At 44.0% G+C, this 22797-nt stretch overlaps 1 protein-coding gene across 1 annotated transcript in view; it reads left to right on the top strand.

Annotated features, from left to right (window-relative positions):
* The window catches only part of LOC126470674 (uncharacterized), a 1002968-nt gene that overhangs the window by 499239 nt on the left and 480932 nt on the right, over positions 1-22797 (top strand). The gene's annotated exons all lie outside the window — the stretch shown is intronic.

Raw genomic sequence — 22797 nt, 5'->3', positions numbered from 1 at the left:
TGCCAATAAACGCAGCCTGTTCGAAATCTGCTGCTGGTCAACATAAACGTTAGATCTCCTAGGCGCAGCGCCACAAACTGGTCGACACGTCCCTGCTCAAGCAGGTCCCGTTCCTGCAACGACGCACTGCAAGTTTCGACTGGTTCCAAGCACGCTCCATGGCGATGAAGTGAGGACAGAGCGTTCGCCAGCCCACTCTTTTTATTCGTGCCTCGTTCAGGAAGGAGGTCACGAGTTGGTTTGCTCGCGCATTACTACCTCAAAAGGCAAATCCGTTACTGAAATGTTGACTGTACGAATGGACAATATGTTGGAGAATCCTGTCTCGACCTCACACACCCTTCAGATTACCCTCGATAGCAATAAGACATGGCGTACATCCATACCGGCACAAAACCCGCTGCATGCCTGAGACTTCCATTCATACCTAGCTTCCTCCATTCTCTTCTTCGACGACCATCAGGCGCCATACAAATGCTACACGAAGAGAACCTGACGCCATTGAGGCAGATTCTGTTCTAGTTATTCACTGCCAACAGTCTTCACGCACCATGATGCTGGTGGAAAGGGGGGGGGGGGGGCGAGATTCAAATGGTTCAAATGGCTCTGAGCACTATGGGACTTAACTACTGTGGTCATCAGTCCCCTAGAACTTAGAACTACTTAAACCTAACTAACCTAAGGACATCACACACATCCATGCCCGAGGCAGGATTCGAACCTGCGACCGTAGCAGTCGCGCGGTTCCGGACTGCGCGCCTAGAACCGCTAGACCACCGCGGCCGGCGGGGGGGGGGGGGGGGGGGAGATTGTACTGGTTTTCGTTAAGGGCACCTTATGGATATCTAGAAATGATTCCACATTATTTAGGTCGACACAGCCCTCCAAGTGGTCTTCAATGAGCCACAAGTTATAGGTAGTGCTCATCATCTGGTGATGTTGACAGAGACGACCACTAAGTGTTTGAATGACGTCGCTGTTGTATATGCGAAGTTGACGGACAACTTATCTTGCTGATAACCCTGCTTGACACAGACAGACAAAGCACACACTGTCTAAGCTTGAATTGACCTTCGGCGCCTGTCTGTGTACAGAAGCGGCTCCTCCTTTACGACTGGATACACAGCGCGCTCTCCTCAACTGCACTCATAATGCGGTTTTTCTTTGAGCTCCGTTGCACATACGGCTGCACCTAGTGATTTCCTTTGATCAAACTGGTATTGAGAAAGAAATTTACGATCAGAAGAGTCAACTGTGCGAGGCATGAGAGTCGTGGGAAACGTTTTCAGCAGCCAGTACGCTAAAATGGACTGTGTGGTTTTAAGAGAAACCAAAGTAATACGAAGCGTAGTAGCACCCATAATGTTCTCACTGTACATAAGGCATATGGGTAGCAGCACAATCCGATGCTGTTGTCTACAGGAACATATAGTGTCTAGATGACAGAAAACAAATATAAAACAACTCGGAAAGTATTTCAGTTGGTGTACCGACCGACAAACGACCTTCAATATGTAGAGATGGAAGACAGTGCCTATAATAAATAGCAGAAGGAAACCATCAGTAGCAGATTATTTATTCTGGAGCCTGTTAAAAATGGTTGAAATGGCTCTGAACACTATGGGACTTAACATCCGAGGTCATCAGTCCCCTAGAACGTAGAACTACTTAAACCTAACTAACCTAAGGACAACACACACATCCATGCACGAGGCAGGATTCGAACCTGCGACCGTAGCGGTCGCACAGTTCCAGACTGTAGCGCCTAGAACCGCTCGGCCACCCCGGCCGGCGGAGCCTGTTATATCGCTTAAATACATAGAGGTAATATGAAGAACCTTATGATATTACATCCATTCGTGGAATCAGTATTAGAGGAAGCGGATGGAAACTCTAATTCTTTGATAGGATTCTGGGAAACTGCAGTGCAGCTATTAATAGAATAACGTTCTGAACTCTGGTGAGCTCTATTTTACAGTACTGCTCAGGTTTACGAGTTCCTTCTCGAACGTCCTGCAGAAGACAACAACAAAATTCAGGATCGTTCATGAGGGGTCGCTATTGGCAAGACGGCCGACGATTTAAGCCTAACAGACACACTCATGGAACTTAAATGCGAATTGGAAAAAAGGCTGCACAGACTGAATTTGTTAGCTATCCCGGGAGCCAGTGTGATACACCTTAAGGAGTATTGTCTTATCGACATGTTTGCGAATACGAAAGTATTTGAAAGGAAAAGTTGTGAAAGGAAACTGCCGTTATATTAAATCGAGAACTGCTCCGGGATTTGATTCTAAATTAGAATATCTGGGACGCGAGATGATGTCAAAGTATTCCACTGTGAGTCTAACGTTTGACCAGTGCTTCATCTGACCGATTTTATGTCTAGGAAACCTTCCAAGAATTACATAAAAATTTGTTTATCTGAAGACAGCAAAGAGTTGGAACAACAAAAATTTGCTGTTTGTGAATGAAAGCCTAGAAACAGTGCGGTTCATTTTACACGAAGGGACTGTTATGTGTAAGTTCTAGGCAGTTTTCACACAGCGATTTACATATAGCATGGAACACTGTATTTCAGAACGATAATGTGTCAATATTACAGCTTTTTGAGCACTTCCTGCTACTTGCCGTTCTTCTAAGAAAGTGTTAAACATATTACGCCGAAGGTGATAAGCTGAGGGAATACTAAACAACTTATCTGTGCTGTGATTGGTTATACAACTGAATAGAATGGAGTATCACTGAGACACAGACATATAGTAAATAAATGGTAAACCTATCGTACAAACGGAAGAAAATATCTGAGGTAATGGAAAGTTCCCTCGGCTAAAATTTCAAAATAAATTTACGCATTTACAGTTTATAGCCAACAGAAGACTCGAAATGCAACCTCACACGCGATAGTGACATAATTATATTTAATATTTGGGAATTAAAACATCGTCGTTATTGCCAGATTTTCTAGGACCTCGTATAATTCCTAGTACGTACACAAATTTCTACTGAGCGTATGGCACATTTACAGACTCACATGAAAATCGCAGCAAAATGATTTTGTAAGAAAATTTAAGTCACACCGTGAGTTTCGGTTTGTGTAATTTCCAGGGAATTGCTACTCAAAAGACTGCTCTCTCTTCCTTCGGCTGCCTTTAAGCGACATAGTAAATGCTAAACGTGAATACTACATCGCACGAGCAATAAGGATTGACACTTGGCTGAAGTGCACAAAAGTATATTTTGTCTTTATTTCATAATTTTCGGAGGGGCGCCACCCATAAGAAAATCGCTCGAGCGCGTACTTATAGGACTAAATTATATAAAAACGCTCCTGATAATGACATAGGCGTCAGTCAGCACAACAGCGGTTCCACTTAACATAAGTGATATAATCTAAATTGAAGTTTCACGTGTCGGGCGAACTTTTTCCCCCTAAAATTGTGAGCCTTACGTTGTGGAGTGCGTGATCTGAGGAGTCACGAATTCGGCCCAACCTTTTCCTTTAGCCAGCGGCGTTCCTCCGTGCTATTCTGTATACCGTCCTGATTATGGGAGAATGTGCGGATATTTTCCTTGTCGCTTGCGATTTTCGATTCGGTTGGCAACAGGCACAGTACGACCACGAAAGTTTGTTAACCTCATTCCGCCTCTCTTTGCCTGTTACATAATGTTGAACACAGAAATAAGTGTACTTTCAAGAAGGTGTTTTATATAGAATATACATGCAATACTACTGCCGAGGAGAGGAAATGATCATCTAACGACAGATAGATTACGTGAAATTCTTTCTTAGCTAGCTTGCCTCTAGCATGCACGGAGTGAATATTGACACTGGCTGAATACAAATACTGCATTGTTTTGTGAAATTTTTCCATAAGAATGTTGAAAATGGGAATTATAAGCGTTATTCTAAAAAAGGTAACAACAAATTATCGACTCACGTAAGTTTCAGAGTGGGATCAGATTCAACACATTTGGCCGATTATTATCTCTTCTGGGAGTCGGAAGAAACATCCATCACTCTGCTTAACAGAATTTATTAGTTACAGTGAAATTTATGCGGGTTTCAACACTCGTTTCGGAAGTGGGTAGAAATTGCTAACGTTTATTGGACTTACAGAAAGAGATGATGCTGTTGTGTGTTTCGACTGATTTGCGTTCCGAGTCACGTACAGATGGTGGAGAGAGAGTGAGTCTTCAGAGATAACAGTAGTACAACAGCTGCCGAGTACAGTACATGATATTTAAGAGAGGGAATCTCGTGCAGATGAAATAAAGCTCCACAAATCTATACGAGTAAAATGAGCGTTTCGATTAGCGGTGCTGTCAGGGCCAGGCTCGGCAAATGAGCAGTATTTAGCGCGCGCTCGCAGTGTGCTGACAAACATCACGTATGCACTGAAAGCGGCTTTAGACCCAGCGGTGGCAGTAACTCGCATACAGACGTATTACAGCCGACGCGTGCGTCTCCTCTGGAACGCTCCGCAGACTGAGTGCACGTCAAAGGGCGCAACTCCCGGCTGCATTCCTATTTCATATGCATCGCGCTACACGCTGCTCCCAGTTCCGAGCTTGCGGGACAAGGACATGTAGTCTTGACACCGCTCAAGTGTCCATCTTATTTTATAGTCACTACACAACATGAGTCGTATTCCGTGTGCGTGTACCACGCTAAACGAAGACACAACGACGGACTCTTAAGGCTACAAGAACCAGGACGACACACACACAAACACCTAGCCAGTCACTTGGTTACCAACAAATAATTAATCACCACTATCACGGTAATTTTACGGAAGAAATAAAGTTTACGTACTGTAGTGATCAGGGTCGCTAACTGTTGATGAACAGATTCCAGATTCGATTTCTGCTGATATCCTATGATTTTTCTAGAACGCAAACGTGTAGTATGAAGTGCAGTACGACTTATGAGCCCAAATGAGAACCTACTTTAGAGAAAAATCGACATTTAAATCGCTAAAGTGCCATCAAATCTTATTTTTATTCCCTTCCCCATCCTTGAAACATTTCGAGCTTGTGATCCTTCTCTAGTGATCTCGATGTCGACGGGACGTTAAACACCAATCTTCCTTCCATTTTTCAGTTCTCCGCAGTATCCTTCCACTGTAACGACATAATTTCAATTCATTGCATTCACCATACAAGTTCAATGTTTTCAAGACATTACGCAATGTAGCTAACAGACGACAAAAACATTTATGATTGCGCAAATTGGATTTATAAGGTATGACCCATACTCTGAGGTCGGATAGAATGACATTTGAAGTTCATGTAACTGTTCAATATTCAATTGTGTTACTTCCTAATAACTTCTCCCCACCCCCTCCATTTTTAATTGCGTTTTGTAAAAGTTCGCCGTCTCCAGTTTCTAGTTAAACGTAAGCAAGCCTTATCATTGCGCCATATTCACTGTCTGGTGGTGTATTTCAGTGCAAAAACAGTATTCTTAATCACGTATAAACATCCGTGTGTAGTTTTAAAAGGAGTTCACCTCGCTTTCTTCTCTTTTTTTACTCAATCAACATCACTTAGAGATGATTTCATAAATTCGTCAGCTTGATGTGAGAAACAGTGATCAGAAGCATCTGAATGATAGTAAGCTGAACGACCGAAATATGAGTAAATTTAACAGCAGTAAATGGGTAACGTATTATTGCCTTATTTTGTTTTGAAATATGTTTAGCGCCTTTCTCAACCTTCCTTGGAGTCAGTGACCCATCACTCCCCACGACCAATGCAATCTGTGATATGAGAACGCGTTTATTCATTTAAGAAAAGCGAAGTAAACAAATTGCCTAGATAAGCGAATGAACAAATTTATCACACAGAAGTAATATTTCGCAACGTTGATGCTTTTCCTTTTTTTATGGATATTCCGAACTTCAAAGCCCAAGGCCATGCTTTTCATACTACAGAGTACCAGTTTCACATGGCTAAGTTTACAATATAGTGGAACCAAACTGGAAGGTATCGCAAGCAAAATTATCAATACATGAAAAAAGTGCCATATTACAGCCACTTAGTGCAAATTAAGTCAGGGCCTATACTCTACGCTTTCGTACTCAATCTAAACCACGTATTTCTTCATCCAGATCACATAGGCATGTCCGCTCAAAACTGTTCTTCTGTCTCTCAAGAAAGACGGAAAAGCTGGCTAATTAGGAAATTATTTTCGTCGTCAGACGCTATCTTCCTTTCCATGCTTTGTTAATTATTATGATTTTTCGCGCGAATGGATTAAGGTACTTCCGGTAGTTTCAAAGTTCAATAAATGGTAATTGCACTGTATTATCCCTTCATGATCTTTATCGATTTAATTAATGATAGAATCAGTTTAGGATGAAGACAGAACGCTTATTTTAGTGACATCCATCGTTTTCGCTGCCTGGGGCGGCGTTCTTGGTACCAGCTAGCATAACCCTGGATACAGTACCGTTACAGTTATGAATTTGAGTGCTGGTCCCACTCCTCCGGCATACAAGCGCATTCTGCTTCCTCCAAATGCTTTCTCCACTTCGACAGATTAAAATCATAATTGTTTCGAATTTAACCTTTTGTTTTGTGGCACGTCACTCTATATACAGTATATATGTTGAGCCGATTGCAGAAAACAGGCAAGGGAAGTGGGCTACGTCTGCATGCTAAGATACACTGTAAACATTTTTTAAAAGTGTTGAAAATGGCCGAAAACGTAGCTCGCCGGGCGGCTGGAGAAACTGACACCGCTACCGGAGCCGTAGCAGACAGCACATCCGCAACACGGCTGGCCAATGTTCTTGGTTGACAGCACATCGGTAAACAAATAATACGGCACAACGCGATCGTAATCTATAAGGCGAATTTTAGTTTCAATTGAGAATTTCTCTGACACAATTGTTCACAGTTACTATTCGCTCGAATTTGCAACTCATTAATACCAATAATAATTAGTATTTGCTTTGCGGTATCGTCAAGTGTTAACAGCGGGACAATGGAGATAGAACTGGATTAATTTTCTTTCTGTTTTCTTCGAATATACTTGCTAATAGCATCTGCCTTCGTGCAGGTTGCTGAGTTCCACAGTAATGTGTACTCCAATTAATGTGTTCAACCTTGCAAAGTTGAAATATGAAGGACGTGGTATGCAATCTAAATCACCTACTTCTCCTAAAGACCTACGTTTGTGTTATTTGTAATTTAATTTCTTGGACATTCATTAGAATGGTGTCAACATTTCGTTATAAATTGTAGAAACATTAGAAGAAACAGGAAATAACTCTGAGGATTCCATGAATTGTGGTTCCAACGATGACTGTTGTGCTAATTAAATTCCAGAACAAAAATTTAATACCTTCCTAGCCCAAAGAAAATTTGTGCAGTAATAGCTTTCAGTGACAAAGAAAAGGATGTGACATTTTTGTTTAAACAAAGGAGGGAGAAATGCTTAAAGTTAAGCAGTGTGCAAAACCCCCTTTCGTTCGTAAAATCTGATCGTGGAGTATATAAGAGGAGGAAAGATTTACAGAAAGGACAATATATGGGCCAAAATGAAACTCGCAAAAGTGTGAAAGAAAAACTGTTCGAAAAAATTAGAACTGCTAGTGAGTCAGTGCACAGTTACTGAGAGAGATCTACGAAACTGGATCTTCTGAATTGCAAGGGAGATGAGCATTCCTTATTTCCAGGTTCCTTCGATGTAATTAAACAGATTCAGGAAATTATACGGAAAACGAACTTGCAAAATTACGAACTTTACTTCGAGTAAACGTGTAGAGGAGATGTCATTAATACGCAATACTACAGAGAAACTCGTAGCTGACATGAAGACAAAACTTCTTGTTATTCCATACAATGCTGTGTAGCCAGTAAGGTTTTGTGCAAGAACTGAACGCAAACCACACTTCATGATTTCAGACGAAAAAAGACTTTGTTTACAATAATGCCACTGACAAGTAACGGTGGATTACTATTACGCAGCTTTACATCTGTCTTCGGGATCCTCAAGACAAATTAGGATCAAAAATTAAAAAAGAACTGTACACCTGAAAAAAGCTTGTAATCGATGGAGCAAAATATGGAAAAATGAGAAACAAAATTTTTCAATATTTCATCCAAAACGCCTTATTACTAGTTGCAGGAGATAATTCATTGCGTATGTTGGACTCTTGGGCAGGACATAACGACACCTCTGTCTTTAGGAGCACGACGAAAAGTCTGTTAATATAATTTGGAGTCCACTCGGAAATAATACTGTGATTCAGCCCCTGGATAAAGAAATTTTTCGACAGTGTAAAGCTGCTTGTCACATCAGGTTTATCAGCGGAGCAATATTGTTAAAGTTAAGTCATTTGTGGATTGTCAGTTTGCATCACAATGTTTTACGAATTTGATCAAGTATGCCTGGTACAATATGCGGAACAATGGCCAAAACTAGTAATTGCTATGAAGTGCCAGAATGCATTATTTTCCGCTTTATTAGGTATGCCTGGTGTAAGTAAAATGTTTGTTTTCGTCACCCAATAGACGCTTTGCATTTTTGTGACGATTACAGGGAAGAAACAAGGAACTGTTTCATTGTTAATAAACTATATAGTGTTCGAAATAATCGCGGTACCTATGATAGAGGAATCGAAGCTAAGGGAATTCGAACGTGGACAAATTGTTGGTGCTGGTATGATGGCTGCTTCCGTAATCATTGAAGCCGAATTGTTTGGTGTTTTAAGAAGCACCGCGTGAACATTTACACTGTATACAGGAAAGGCGGAAATACATCATCCGGTAAGTCACAACGCGCACGAAAGTGTGTGTTGAGTGATCGTGACAGACGGTTACTAAATGGGGACTGTGACGAAAAATGAGAGGATGACAGCTGAAGAAGTCACTGTAGAACTGAAACAGACTCTGTCAGCACCAAAACAACACGAAGGGAGCTCCATAAGCAGGGAATTTCAGGGCGAGCTGAAATTTCAAAACTAGTCATCGGTGATGAAAATGCCTGTAACAGGAAAACGTGGTGCCTAAGCGACAATACCTGGGCTATAGAGTAGTGTAAGAATGTCATTATGTCGGACGAGTCTTTTTCACACTGTTTCCAACTTCTGGCCGAACTGATGTCCCAAGAGGGAAAAATGGCCTGGTTGGTTAATGACCTGGATAGCCATATCGTGATATTCCAGAGGCAACCACGGTTACTCTGTAAGATCCTGTTAATGCGAAGGATTATGTGACAGTTTAGGCTGATGAGATCCATCCCGTGCTACAGTGTTTGTTCCCAGTGTCGACGCTGTGTTCCAAGACAAGAGGGCGTTGTTGACACAGCCGATATCGTGCAGAAGGTTTTGTGATCGATAGGATCAATTGGCGCATCTACCTTGCCACTACAGTCACCACATCTCAACATCTTTGAGAGTCTGCGGTGTACTTTGCTTCATTCTCTGGTTAATGTGCAACTTGATCGAAGGGACTGCGTCATCGCTATCCAAATTCCTTATGGTTACCTGACCTTGCCACTCTTTAGCAGGAACAATCATATAAGATTTCGTTGAAATCCATAAAGCACCAGTATTTATTCATTCCGAGACAACTGGAAGCTGTTTTGAATTCCAACGCTTTTCCTACATCGTCTTATGCGTGGTAATTTTTAAGTTCCCGTATCTTTGGCCAACCCCTGTAGATTTTATTGACTCACGTGTTATTGATCTCCACTGGTATTTGAGTCCTGCTCCCTTCATTACTCCCCACACCTCGTTCAACAAACTGCAGAGAACACTGAATTCTAGTACATACGTTATTTAAGACTGTAAAAATGCACATAAAATACGTATACCTTATTATTCGTGCACAAGCCGTCACATTATGTGGAGTGGCGAGTTTTTACTCCAGAAAAACGATCCCTCTATGAAATCAATTCTGACACGCTACTTCTTCGACAGCGGTTGGCAGGAAACAAGTTTTTGTCCGTTGAACTCAACAGACTGTCATTTGTCTTGGAGCACTGTTTCTTAATATGTCTCACAGTTAAAGAGGGAAGGAAAATTAGGGTTTAACATCTAGTATACGAGGATATCATTAGGGACTGAGCGCAAACTCGGATAGGCTGATAGAGTGAACCTATGGTAAAAGGAAATTAAGGATTTTCGTACCACTTTACCCCGATGTGTCCACCTCGCTCGGTACCAAAATGATACGGTGGCAACTACCAAAGAGAAATGACTGTCTACGGAATATTACTAGAAATACCAGGGTCACTTCGCAGGGCCCTTGCGAAGCTTCAGACCACTGCTTGTTTCTCTGGTTACCCCTCCAAGTTACTAATCCCTTGCAAAATTTACCATTGCAGTTGGTACCAATTCGAGGTTTCCACTAATCTGCTACTGTCAATACGGGTATAAAACACAATATTTTGTACTTATTTTGTACGTGGTATACCACGGGAGACATCTCATAATTGTAATTAACTATCGCATAAACTATAATTTATGACTTCCTTTGAACAAAATATGGAGTAGTAACATATACGATGGTTTAGTAACAATGTAGTATTTTTCCCCCATTAATGTTCCATTGTTATGCGCCATTCTATAGAAGAGACTGCGTTACAGATTACCCACGAAGGAGAAATACTTGGCCTCTCGAACCTTAACCCATCTGCGGATCAAACAGTCTAACTGCTCAGCTACGAAGCTGTGCGATCTTGCTTCTGCATTTATTAATAACCCAGTGATCGAACGTATTCGTTTAGAATCGTTTTTAAGTAAACTGAGTCAGCGTCAGCAGAAATGGACTCTAATCCAGTCATTGGAACTATAGAGACTGCTGGCGTTTTTCCTCTGTTGTAACTGAGTCGCTCTCACGTTTTCCGTGCAAGCGTTAGCTCGTGTGCCAACCGTCCAAATTGAGATGCCCTTTTCACTGAATGTAGACGACGTTTCATAAGTGACGCGACTTAAAACTGCGCGCTGTACTCGTATATGCAAACGCGACGTAACGAAGATGTATTAGGGATGCGCGCTTGTTACTGGCTGGCGGAACCGCGGGACAATCTGGCGCTGCTAAGCGTCAGTCGGCTGTCTCGTCGTCGCCCCTGTTTTCATAGCGGAGGCGGCGGGGGCGGCGGCGGTGACGGGGACGGAGGGTCGAACAAAGGGCGCACAAGTGGCGCGGCTGGCGCTGCGGCTCGCGGGTCGCCTCACGTTGTCAGCCGCCGCAGCCCAGCCGCGCCTCGCTCGCTGAAAGGAAAGCGCTGCTCTAATATACGCTCTCCGCGGTAATGCGTTTCCCACACGTGGAGTGGCGGACCGCAGTCCACGATCTCTCTTCGCGTTGTGTTCAGTTCTCTGGGGGCGTCAAAAGCCGAATTGTTTGCAGTTGGTGATTCCTTTTGTATATCTACATACACGGAGGTGACAAAAGTCATGGGACAGCGATATGCACAAATACAGGCAGCGGTAGTAGTGCGCACACAAGAGAGCAGTGCATTGGCGGAGCTCTCATTTGTACTCAGGTGATTCATGTGAAAAACATTCCTCTACATCTACATCCATACTCTGCAAGCCACCTGACGATGTGTGGCGGAGGGTACCTTGAGTACCTCTATCGGTTCTCCCTTCTGTTCCAGTCTCGTATTGTTCGTGGAAAGAAGGATTGTCGGTATGCCTCTGTGTGGGCTCTAATCTCTCAGATTTTATCCTCACGGTCTCATCGCGAGATATACGTAGGAGGGAGCAATATACTGCTTGACTCCTCGGTGAAGGTATGTTCTCGAAACTACAACATAAGCCCGTACCGAGCTACTGAGCGTCTCTCCCGCAGAGTCTTCCACTGGAGTTTATCTATCATCTCCGTAACGCTTTCGCGATTACTAAATGATCCTGTAACGAAGCGCGCTGCTCTCCGTTGGATCTTCTCTATCTCTTCTATCAACTCTATCTGGTACGGATCCCACACTGCTGAGCAGTATTCAAGCATTGGGTGAACAAGCGTACTGTAACCTACTTCCTTTGTTTTCGGATTGCATTTCCTTAGGATTCTTCCAATGAATCTCAGTCTGGCATCTGCTTTACCGACAATCAACTTTATATGATCATTCCATTTTAAATCAATCCTAATGCGTACTCCCAGATAATTTATGCAATTAACTGCTTCCAGTTGCTGACCTGCTGTATTGTAGCTAAATGATAAGGGATCTTTCTTCCTATGTATTCGCAGCACATTACACTTGTCTACATTGAGATTCAATTGCCATTCGCTGCACCATGTGTCAATTCGCTGCAGATCCTCCTGCATTTCAGTACAATTTTCCATTGTTACAACCTCTCGATATACCACAGCATCATCCGTAAAAAGCCTCAGTGAACTTCCGATGTCATCCACAAGGCTATTTATGTATGTTGTGAATAGCAACGGTCCTACGACACTCCCCTGCGGCACACCTGAAATCACTCTTACTTTGGAAGACTTCTCTCCATTGAGAATGACATGCTGCGTTCTGTTATCTAGAAACTCTTCAATCCAATCACACAATTGGTCTGATAGTTGATACGCTCTTACTTACGTGATTATGGCCGCACGACGGGAATTAACGGACTTTGAATGCGGAATTATAGTTGGAGCTAGACGATGGGACATGCCATTTTCGAAATCATTAGGGAATTTAATTCTCCGAGATCCACGGTGTCAACAGGCTCCGCGAATACCAGTTCCAGGAATTACCTCTTACCACAGCCAACGCAGTGGCCGAAGTCCTTCACTTAGCCACCGACAGCAGCGGCGTTTGCGTAGAGTTGTCATTACTGTCAGACAAGCAACGCTCCCTGAAATAACCGCAGAAATCAGTGTAGGAGGTACGACGAACGTATCAGTTAAGATAGTGTGGGGAATTTATAGTTAACGGGCTATGGCAGCAGATGACCGATGAGAGTGCCTTTGCTAACAGCACGACGTCGTCTGCAGCTCTTCTCTTGGGCTTGTGACTGTGTCGGTTGTACCCAGGACTCCTGGAAAACCGTGGCTTGCTCAGAGCCCCGATTTCAGTTGGTAAGAGCTGATAGTAGAGTTCGAATGTGGAGCAGATCCCACGAAGCTTTAGACCCCAGTTGTCAACAAGGCTCTGTGCAAGCTGGTCGTAGCCCCATTATGATGTGTTCTACGTTTAGATGAAATGGACTGGGTGCTCTGGCCCAGCTGAACCAACTGAGACCATTTCAGCCATTCGTGGACCTCGCGTTCCCAAACAACGATGGAATTTTTATGGTTGACAATGTACCATGTCACCGGGCCACAATAGTTCGCGATAGGTTTGGAGAACACTTTGGACAGGTCTACCGAATGATTTGACCACCCAGATCGACCGGCATGAATCCCATAGAACATTTATAGGACATAATCGAGAGGTCTGTTCGCGCACAAAATCCTGCACCGGAACATTTTCACAACTATAGAAGCAACATGCCTCAATATTTCTGCAGGGGACTTCCAACGACTTGTTCACTCCATGCCACGTCTTCGAGTTGCTGCACTACGCCGGAAAAGGAGGTCCGACTTGATATTAGGAGGCACCCATGACTTTTGTCACCTCAGAGTTCATACTCCGCAAGCCACTGGGCGTGGCGTGACAGACAATGCCTCATACCATTTTTATATATTTTAAGTCCGGGTCAATTCGCGTACTGACTGAGAGGAAAATGACATTCTAAGTGTCGCTGTTGGCGCCCTAATTCCTCTTATCTCATGCTTGAGATATACGCTGATGGTCACATAATGGAAATACAGTCTTCCAACAGCCGTTCTCTAAATTTATTCAACACAATTTCGCGAGAACTTCGCCGTCATTTTTCCAAGAATTCCCATTTATGTTCCTCGAGCGCTTCTATTCCATTTTACGATTCTAGCAACGCGTCTCTGAATTCATTCGGTGTGTGTTGTCAACCCTACTTGATAAGGACTCCTAACGCCCAACGTTACTCGAGAAACGGTCTTCTAATTGATTTCCTTTACAGATGCACTGCACTTTTCTAAGATCCATCAGAAAATTTATGTCGTCCATTCACATTCCCAGGGCTTCTTAGTATAAAGGACGATCAGAAAGTTTCGCTTCGAAGGCCGTGCAGTCCATAACCAGTATGCCAACCAGGCAAAATTGCCGTGAGTATTGAACCAATCGTACCACTAACGCACAAGGTTGAAGATACCCGTTTGGTAAAACACCGTCTCCTGCTGCGTGAAGAAGTCCGTAAGTGCCTTCTGCACCTCTTCGTGCGACAGCAGTTTCGATCCTTCAAGGACATTTTAAAGGGACCGAAGGCGTGATAATCGCATGGGGGAGAGACCAGGAATATAGGGCGGATCCTCGAATGTCTCCTACTTGAGTTGGCGTAACTTCTGCGTAACGAAATTTGCGGTATGGGAATGTGAGTCTTGTGTCGTATCGCGACCAGCACAGAACTTGGCGCACCGTTCCACAACGATGGTTTTCGATAAGTATGCTGCTCGATACACATTCTTTATTCTCCGATGGACGTCTACCGGTGTTTGTCCTTCAGCAGCCGAGGAAAGAATAACGGCACGTTTGTCCTGTTTGGGCGCCTTTGGTATTAATGTCGCTAAATTTCACGTTTCCGCATTTACTGCGCGCACGTCGGAAAGCCACAGAACGGCATACACAGACGATAAATATGTGGATGTGCTTCTGGTCCTTGGTGCATCTGATAACCGGGCTGGTGTTGGCACTCGCGAATATGCTGCGAGATATCCTCGCTGACGCCATCCAGATAAAAATGTGTTTCGTCGTCTGGAGCTACGCCTTCGGGTGTCAGGTTCTCTCTTTACGATCCGGCTGGCTGTACAATGTTTGGACGTGCAGGGAGGTCGCTTTGAGCATCAGTTGTTCTGAGGACAACATATTCTGTTGTGAAGGTCATGAGGTCATTAATATGGACATTATTATTGTCACTGGTTGCTAATGTACGACATCTGAGCGTTCGTATTACATGTAGTTAAAATGACAAGTAGGTGATGTGTTACTGTATTGTGCCATCATCTTTAACACTTCGAAACTGATATTGATTTTGTAGTTATTCTGACAGGTTATTTGTTGCAATTGTCTACTTCTTATTTGTCAAACCACGTATTTGTTATGTTCAGCGGTAAAAAATGTCCTAAATTTATGATACATGTGACCTAAGAAACGGTGTATAGCAGGAAATTTCAGAATGAAATTAGCAAATAAAAAAAAATGCACCCCAACGCAGGATCGAACCCTAGACCTCCTGCATGCTCACACAAAATTCTGTTTGCTGCACCAACTGTACAGTACAGCTACTATATGCCAACAGAGGTAGTTACGATATAGTTTATCGTTGGCCTGTGAGGAGTCGCGCTGAGAAGTCCGAGTGCACGAATTTCGCTTCAGCCTGTATATACTCTGATCAGCCAGAACATTACGACCACCGACCTGCTATCAATAGAAACCGTTCCAGGCGACAGTAGCGTCACCTGCTGAGGAATGACTGCGCCGGACGCACACACGGTGCATGTTGTATTACTGACAAGGGAACCTCCCCATCGCACCCCCCTCAGATTCAGTTATAAGTTGGCACAGTGGACAGGCCTTGAAAAACTGAACACACATCAATCGAGAAAACAGGAAGAAGTTGTGTGGAACTATGAAAAAAATTAGCAAAATATACAAACTGAGCAGTCCATGAGCAAGACAGACAACATTAAGGTTGATACTAGCTCAGAAGCGGCGTGGTGCCGTGGTTAGTGTGAGTAGTTGCAGAACCGGAGGTCCTTGGTTCAAGTCTTCCCTCGGGTGAAAAGTTTAATTTTTTATTTTCAGACAATTATTATCTGTCCGTCCGCCCGTCCGATGCGAGTTAACTGCGCCGTAGTATGGGGACGCTACACCTAAACAAACATCGAAACACACGACGTCAGTCGACTACAGCGCTTTTCTGGGAGTGATTATCCCATCGACAAGAAAACCTAAATCGGGCAAGGTAGAAAAATCTTTTTACCCATTCGCCAAGTGTACAAGTTAGGTGAGTCGACAACACATTCCTGTCATGCGACGCACATGCCGTCACCAGTGTCGTATAGAATATATCAGACGTGTTTTCCAGTGGAGCAATCGATTGACCTATGACCTTGCGATCAAATGTTTTCGGTTCCCAATGGCACGTCCTTTCGTCTACTAATCGTACGGTTTTGCGGTGCGGTCGCAAAACACAGACACTCAACTTATTACAGTGGACAGAGACGTCGATGAACGAACGGACAGATCATAACTTTGCGAAAATAAAGAAAGTAAACTTTTCACTTGAGGGAAGACTTGAAGCAAGGACCTCTCGTTCTGCAGCTGCTCACGCTAACCACAGGATCACAGCGCACGTGAGCTAGTTTATCCTTGATGTTGCCTATCTTGGGCATGGATTACTCAGATCGTATATTTTTCTTATCTTTTTCATTGTTCTACACAACTTCTTCCTGTTTTCACGATTGATCTGTGTTCAGTTTTTCAAGGCCTATCCACTGTGCCAGCTTATAACTAATCTGACGGGGGTGCGATGGGTAGGCTCCATTGTGAGCGTGCTGTCCGTGTGTAGAGTGGGGAAGGCGCGTGATTTGCCTGAGTTTGACCGAGGGCAGATTGTGATGGCCCGGAGGCTCGGCACGAGCATTTCGGAAGCTGCACTACTTGTAGGGTGCTCGAGGAGTACTTTGGTTAGTGTCTTCAACACGTGGCGAAACCAAGGTGAAACCATGTTCAGATTACAGATCTCATTACAGATGTCGGACGTCTTAGGCTGGGCAGACTGGTAAAAGAAGGCAGGTTGAACAGTGGCGGAACTAACATCAGACTGTAATGCTGGGCAGAGTACAAGTGTGTCTGAACTCACAGTGCCCCGAACACTCCTAACGATGGGTCTACGCAGCCGACGAACCATCCATGTGCCAATGTTAACACCACGACATCAGCAACTACGACTGAAATGGGCACGTGACCATCGGCTTTGGACGTCGGCGCAGAGGCAGAGCGTTGCATGGTCTGATGAATCCCGATACCTCCTTCATCATGTCGATGGGAGGGCGCGAATAAGACCCTTTCCAAGGGAACAGCTCCTTGACACCTGTATTGCGGGACGGAGAGAAGTTGGCGGCGGCTCCGTTATGCTCTGGGGAACATTCACATGGGCATCCGTGAGTCCAGTGGAGCTCGTGCAAGGCACCACGACGGCCGGGGATTATCATACATTGGTTGCAGACCACGTACATCCCTTCATGACCATCATATTTCCCAACGCTAGTGACCTTTTTCAACAAGATAACGCGCGGTGTCACAAGGCCAGGCGTGTGATGGAGTGGTTCGAGGAACTTAGTGGTGACCAATTGATGTGCTGGCCCCCCACCTCGCCGTATCTGAACCCGATCGAACACATCTGGGATGTGACTGAACGTGATCCCGGAGCTCATCGCCTCCTCCTCTGAATTTACGGGAATTGGCTGAGTTGTGTGTGCAGATGTGGTGCCAACTCCCTCTAGCGACCTACAAAGGCCTCATTGCTTCCACGCCGCGACGCGTTGCTGCTGTTATCCGTGTCAAAACTGGAGATGCCGGCTATTAGGTAGGTGGTCATCATGTTGTGGCTGAGCAGTGTATACGACTTAGTGGATAACATCAGCAGTCCCATTAGGGCTTTCGCAGATGATGCTGTTATAGATAGAGAAATCAAAACGCTAGAAATTGTAACGAAGTGCAGGACGGCATGCAGTGGAAAAACACTTGGTACAAAGATTGTTAGTTGACTCTCAACATAAACAAATGTACAGTATTGTGCAGAACTAGGGCGAAAAGACCCATTATTGTATAATTATTCGATTGCAGAGCATTTACTGGACGGAGTGGCATCCGTTAAATATTTGGCAGTATGCGTACGGAGCGATTTAAAATGGAATGACCACATAACTCTAATAGCAAAAGAGAAAGATGTCACGCTGATATTCGTCGGAATGATCTTCAAAAGTGTTGTCCACCCGCGAAGGAGGTATTTTACAAAACCCTCGTTCAACAAAAACTTGAATATTACTCGTCAGTTGGAGATCCGTACCATATGGGATTAAAAGGAAATAGAGAAAATCCCAAGAAGAACAGCGCGTTTCTTTACAGGATCATTTAATACGAGTATACGCGAAAGCGTCACGGAGGTGCTCGTCTAACTCCAGTGACAGGTGCTACAAGAGTGGAGGTGTTCATCGCGGTGTAGGTAACGGTTAAGATTCCGAGAGCGTACGTTACTAGAAGAGCCAACCAAAATGTTGCTTTCTCTCCCTGTATCTCGCGAAATTACTATGAAGGTAAAATTAAAGAGATTCTAGCATCGACGGAGGCTTACCAACAATCGATCTACCCACGGGCGATTCGAAACTAAAACAGGAAAGGGGGAAGTGACAGTAGTTCACAAAGTACGCTACGCTACGCACTCTAACCAGGCTTGCAAAGCATAGATGTAGGTATAAACAGGGGTAAGTTGAGGAAAGAACGAAACCTCGAGAGCGTTCTTGCAAGCATTAGCACGGGTTGCTTCAGCTTCAGGTAGGCTACAGTGTAAGGAATCCACAGACGAGCAGGTAGGAAGAAAGCAAAGTAAACTGTTTATTATTTCAAAAGTAAACTTCTTAACTGTGAACACATTGATCCCACTGTGAGTCAAGATGGCCAGTGCCTTCATGGAAAAATATTTGGCGTTGAAAACGGAACCATGATTTTGGGACGCGTGAACCTCTTTGTGCGAAGCATATCAGCGGCAATGAATGCCTTTCTTCAGAGCTTCAAAAACATGGGAATCTTATGGCGTGAGATCGAATTTGTATGGAGGATGTGTAAGAGCTTCCCAGCAAAATGTTTGTGGCGTAGTCGAAACAATCTTGAGAACATGTGGGCGGGAATTATCGTGCACCAGAATGATGCCGTCCGTCAACACTCCTGTACGTCTGGAGTTGATGGCAAACTTCTATTTTTGCGGTGTGTACACGTACCGCTTTGCGTTAACTGTGGAGGCGTCTCCCCATACGATTTTTAACATTTTCGGAACCTTGAAGAAAGATATTTGTGACCGCATTCTTGTAACGAAGGTAGTGGAGTCGCCGGCAGCTGTCCGAGGGGAAGCTTTTGCTCCACGACAGTGCCCCAAATAATTGTGCAGCGGACACCGTGATACATGGGGTATCAAATTTTGCCTCTCCACGCCATCCTCCAATCCCCTCCCCGTATCCTTCTGACATGGTACTCAGAATTCTTGACTTCTTCCTCATTTTTAGGATGAAAAAGCCCTTGAGTGGTTTCAACGTGAACTTTTTCTGAGCAGTTAAATGCACACTTCAACGACCAATGTCAGTGCCATGTCCTCCATCAGTGGAGAAATGTATTGATTTGAAGAGTGAATATCGAAAAGAAGACTAACATCTTCTCGACGATTCATGACTTTTTCTAGGTGATATTAAAAACTTTATGACTATACCTCGCATAGCAACGAATTATTACTTGAGAAACATTCATCGAATTAGAACAATTTGTAGTAATTGATACACTAAAGGAAGATACCACATGCATTCATTTTCGAAAGTTAATAGGAGACATTGCAGCCCAGATACTGTGTACGTAGAGTGTAGATAAATAAATGTAAATGTCACGTGACTAGGGCCTCCCGTCCGGTAGACCGTTCGCCGGGTGCAAGTCTTTCGATTTGACGTCACTTCGGCGACTTCCGCGTCAATGGGGATGAAATAATGATGATTAGGACAACACAACACCGAGTCCCTGAGCGGAGAAAATCTCCGACCCAGCCGGAAATCGAACACGGGCCCTTAGGATTGAGCCGGTCCGGGTGGCCGAGCAGTTCTTGGCGCTACAGTCTGGAACCGCGCGACCGCTACGGTCGCAGGTTCGAATCCTACCTCGGGCATGGGTGTGTATGATGTCCTTAGGTTAGTTAGGTTTAAGTAGTTCTAAGTTCTAGGGGACTGATGACCTCAGCAGTTAAGTCCCATAGTGCTCAGAGCCATTGTGTAGATTCTAAATTACAAGAATCAGGTACATCAGTTCGATACCAGTACATGTACCGTCACTATGAGATGATAATAAAAGAGAATTCAATGTGTTCTGAAGTCAAGGAAGTTTGCCGTTTATACGTCAATAAATTTACCGAGCACTAAAATAATAATATAAAAATAAATTTATAAACTGCAAATACTAATATCTTACCATATGTGAAAACATTTTACTTTGCACTGCTGATTACACTGTCCTGTAACATTAATGTAACCGTCTGTCAAAAGCGATACGTGGAGGACGAGAGTCACTGAGGGTCTGGAAGGTATCAACAGCGATGTGGAGCCAAGCACACTCAGTGCCGTGACCAGTTACGCTAACTTTCTCGGTTGAGGCTCCACGGCGCGTACAGCCCGATCGAGATGGTCCCCCACAGGTGCTCCATTGGGTTTAAATCCGGAGGGAGGGGGGGGGGGGGGGTGCTGGTCAAGGGAGCACCGTTAACTCATTCTGGGGCTCTTCGAATCACGATCACACACTTAGAGCTGTGTGGCACGTTGCATTGTACTGTTGATAGGTGCTATAGTGCCAGGGTGAAGCCAACTGCATTTGTGGGTGCACATGGTCCCCAAGAATAGATGCATACTTGTGCTGATCTGTTGTACCTTCCAGAATGACGAAATCACCTAGAGAATGTCACTAAAACATTCCCCAGACCATAATCACCCCCGACCTGGACCCTTCCGACACTGTTGCATTGTGTTTGCTTTCAGACGTTTCATGCCGTACACACCAACGGCCATTTGTCCAATGGAAGATAAAACGTGTTTCCTCTGAAAAGGCCACCTGTCACCAGTCAGCTGACGTCCAGTTGCGCACCCACGTGCAAAATTCCAGCCTTCTACGCTGATGAACAGTAGTCAGCATGAACGAGCGAGCCAGACGCTTGCTGCGGAGGCCCATACAAAGCAACGTTCGCTGAACGGCGTTGAGAAGACACTGTTAGTAGCCCCTCGGTTTATTCGGGCAGTCAGCTGCTCAATAGTTGCACGTCTATTCGCCCGTACAAATCTCCGCTGCAGCCGTTCAGCCCTGTTGTCTATGGCCATGGTACACCACAGTAGCCACGGCGCCAGTTTTGATAGCGCCAGTTTGCCATGCACGGTATACTTTAACCACGGCGGCACGCGAACGGTTTACAAACATAGTCGTTTCGGATATGCTTCCACCCTTGGCCCGAAAGCCAATGATTATGCCCTTTCGGACGTCAGGTAAGTCACACCGTTTCCGCATTACAGTAACGTTAGCACCGTTTATCCCGTCCCTCCACACGTTTTATAAATCCTCCACTGCTGGTGCTGCCACCTGCTGTCTGTAATTGATTACTGTACGTTGACGTCGAACATAGGTGTTGGTCACAATGTTATTGGACAATGTAATATTGTGACGCATACTTTTGTATCGTGTAGCGTTAATTCAGTTTGTTAAGATATTTTGTTGTAAGCAGTGATTCTGAAATACAATATTAGTTGATATTTCCATATTCCTTCTACTGTTGTAGCTGACAAATGATGCCACTTTTAGCTACGCTTGAAGGACGTGATTAACAATACAAATACGTGACTGGTTGGACATTAAAAATGTTGAGCTGAGTAATCTCCATACTCCAAACCTGGATGCCGATCTCAGCGTCCTCTTACATTAAATCTTTTTTTTTTTTTAAATCCAAAGCGGATTATCTCCGTTTTTATTTTTGTTTTAATCTCCGTTTCTTCCAATTCTTGTTTTATTCAGTACTCCTAATCCCATTTAACCTTTACGACAAGCAGGATTTTTCGAAAGGTGACTGGATACCTGTTTTCCTAAATTAATTCAATATTTTTATGCAGAATCCCATCAACATCCAAAAATCACAGCTAGTTCCTTCCATGATTTTCATTTTTGTATTTGGATAATCCAAATGACTTCAGGCATTGATACTGAAATATATATCGTGTGAAATCCAACTAGGTCTTTTCTCACAAGACATATTGAAAGCCTCGGATCAAAGCAGACAGGTAGATACCGTATTTCTTATTTCCGAAAAGCACTTGACGCAGTACCACACCTGCGCTTATTGTCGAAACTAAGATGATATGGGGTGTCAATTGAAATTTGTGGGCAGATTGAGAACTTTTTGATACGGAGGACGCAGCGTGTTATCCTGGATGAAGAATATTCGTCAGATGTAGAAGCAACTTTGGTGTGTCCCAGTGAAATCATTCTACAAAGGATATTGATTACAGATCACACGTCCGACCGTTCTAGAACATTGCTCAAATGTGTGGGACCCGTACCAAACAGGACTATCAGGGGCCATTGAACGTATAGACGGAAGGGCAGCACGAATGATCACAGGTTTGTTTCATCCGTGGGAGAGTGTCACAAAGATACTGAAGAAACTGGGCTACCAGTCTCCTGAAGATAGACGTAAACTATCCAGAGAAAGTCTGCTAACGAAGTTTGAAGAACCGGCTTTAAATGATGACTAGGAATATACTACAACTCCCTACGTATCGCTCACGTAGGGATAGTGATGATAAGATTAGAATAATTACAGCACGCACGGAGACAGTCACACAATCATTCTTCCGACGCTCCACACATGAATGGAACGGGAAGAAACCCTACTAACTGTTACAATGGGACGTACTCTTTGCCATTGACTTCACTGTGGTTTACAGAGTATAAATGTAGATCTCTAGACAGTT

Source organism: Schistocerca serialis, chromosome 3 (genome assembly GCF_023864345.2).
Source record: "Schistocerca serialis cubense isolate TAMUIC-IGC-003099 chromosome 3, iqSchSeri2.2, whole genome shotgun sequence".
Taxonomy (NCBI): domain Eukaryota; kingdom Metazoa; phylum Arthropoda; class Insecta; order Orthoptera; family Acrididae; genus Schistocerca; species Schistocerca serialis.
This window is presented reverse-complemented; position numbering and strand designations above follow the sequence as displayed.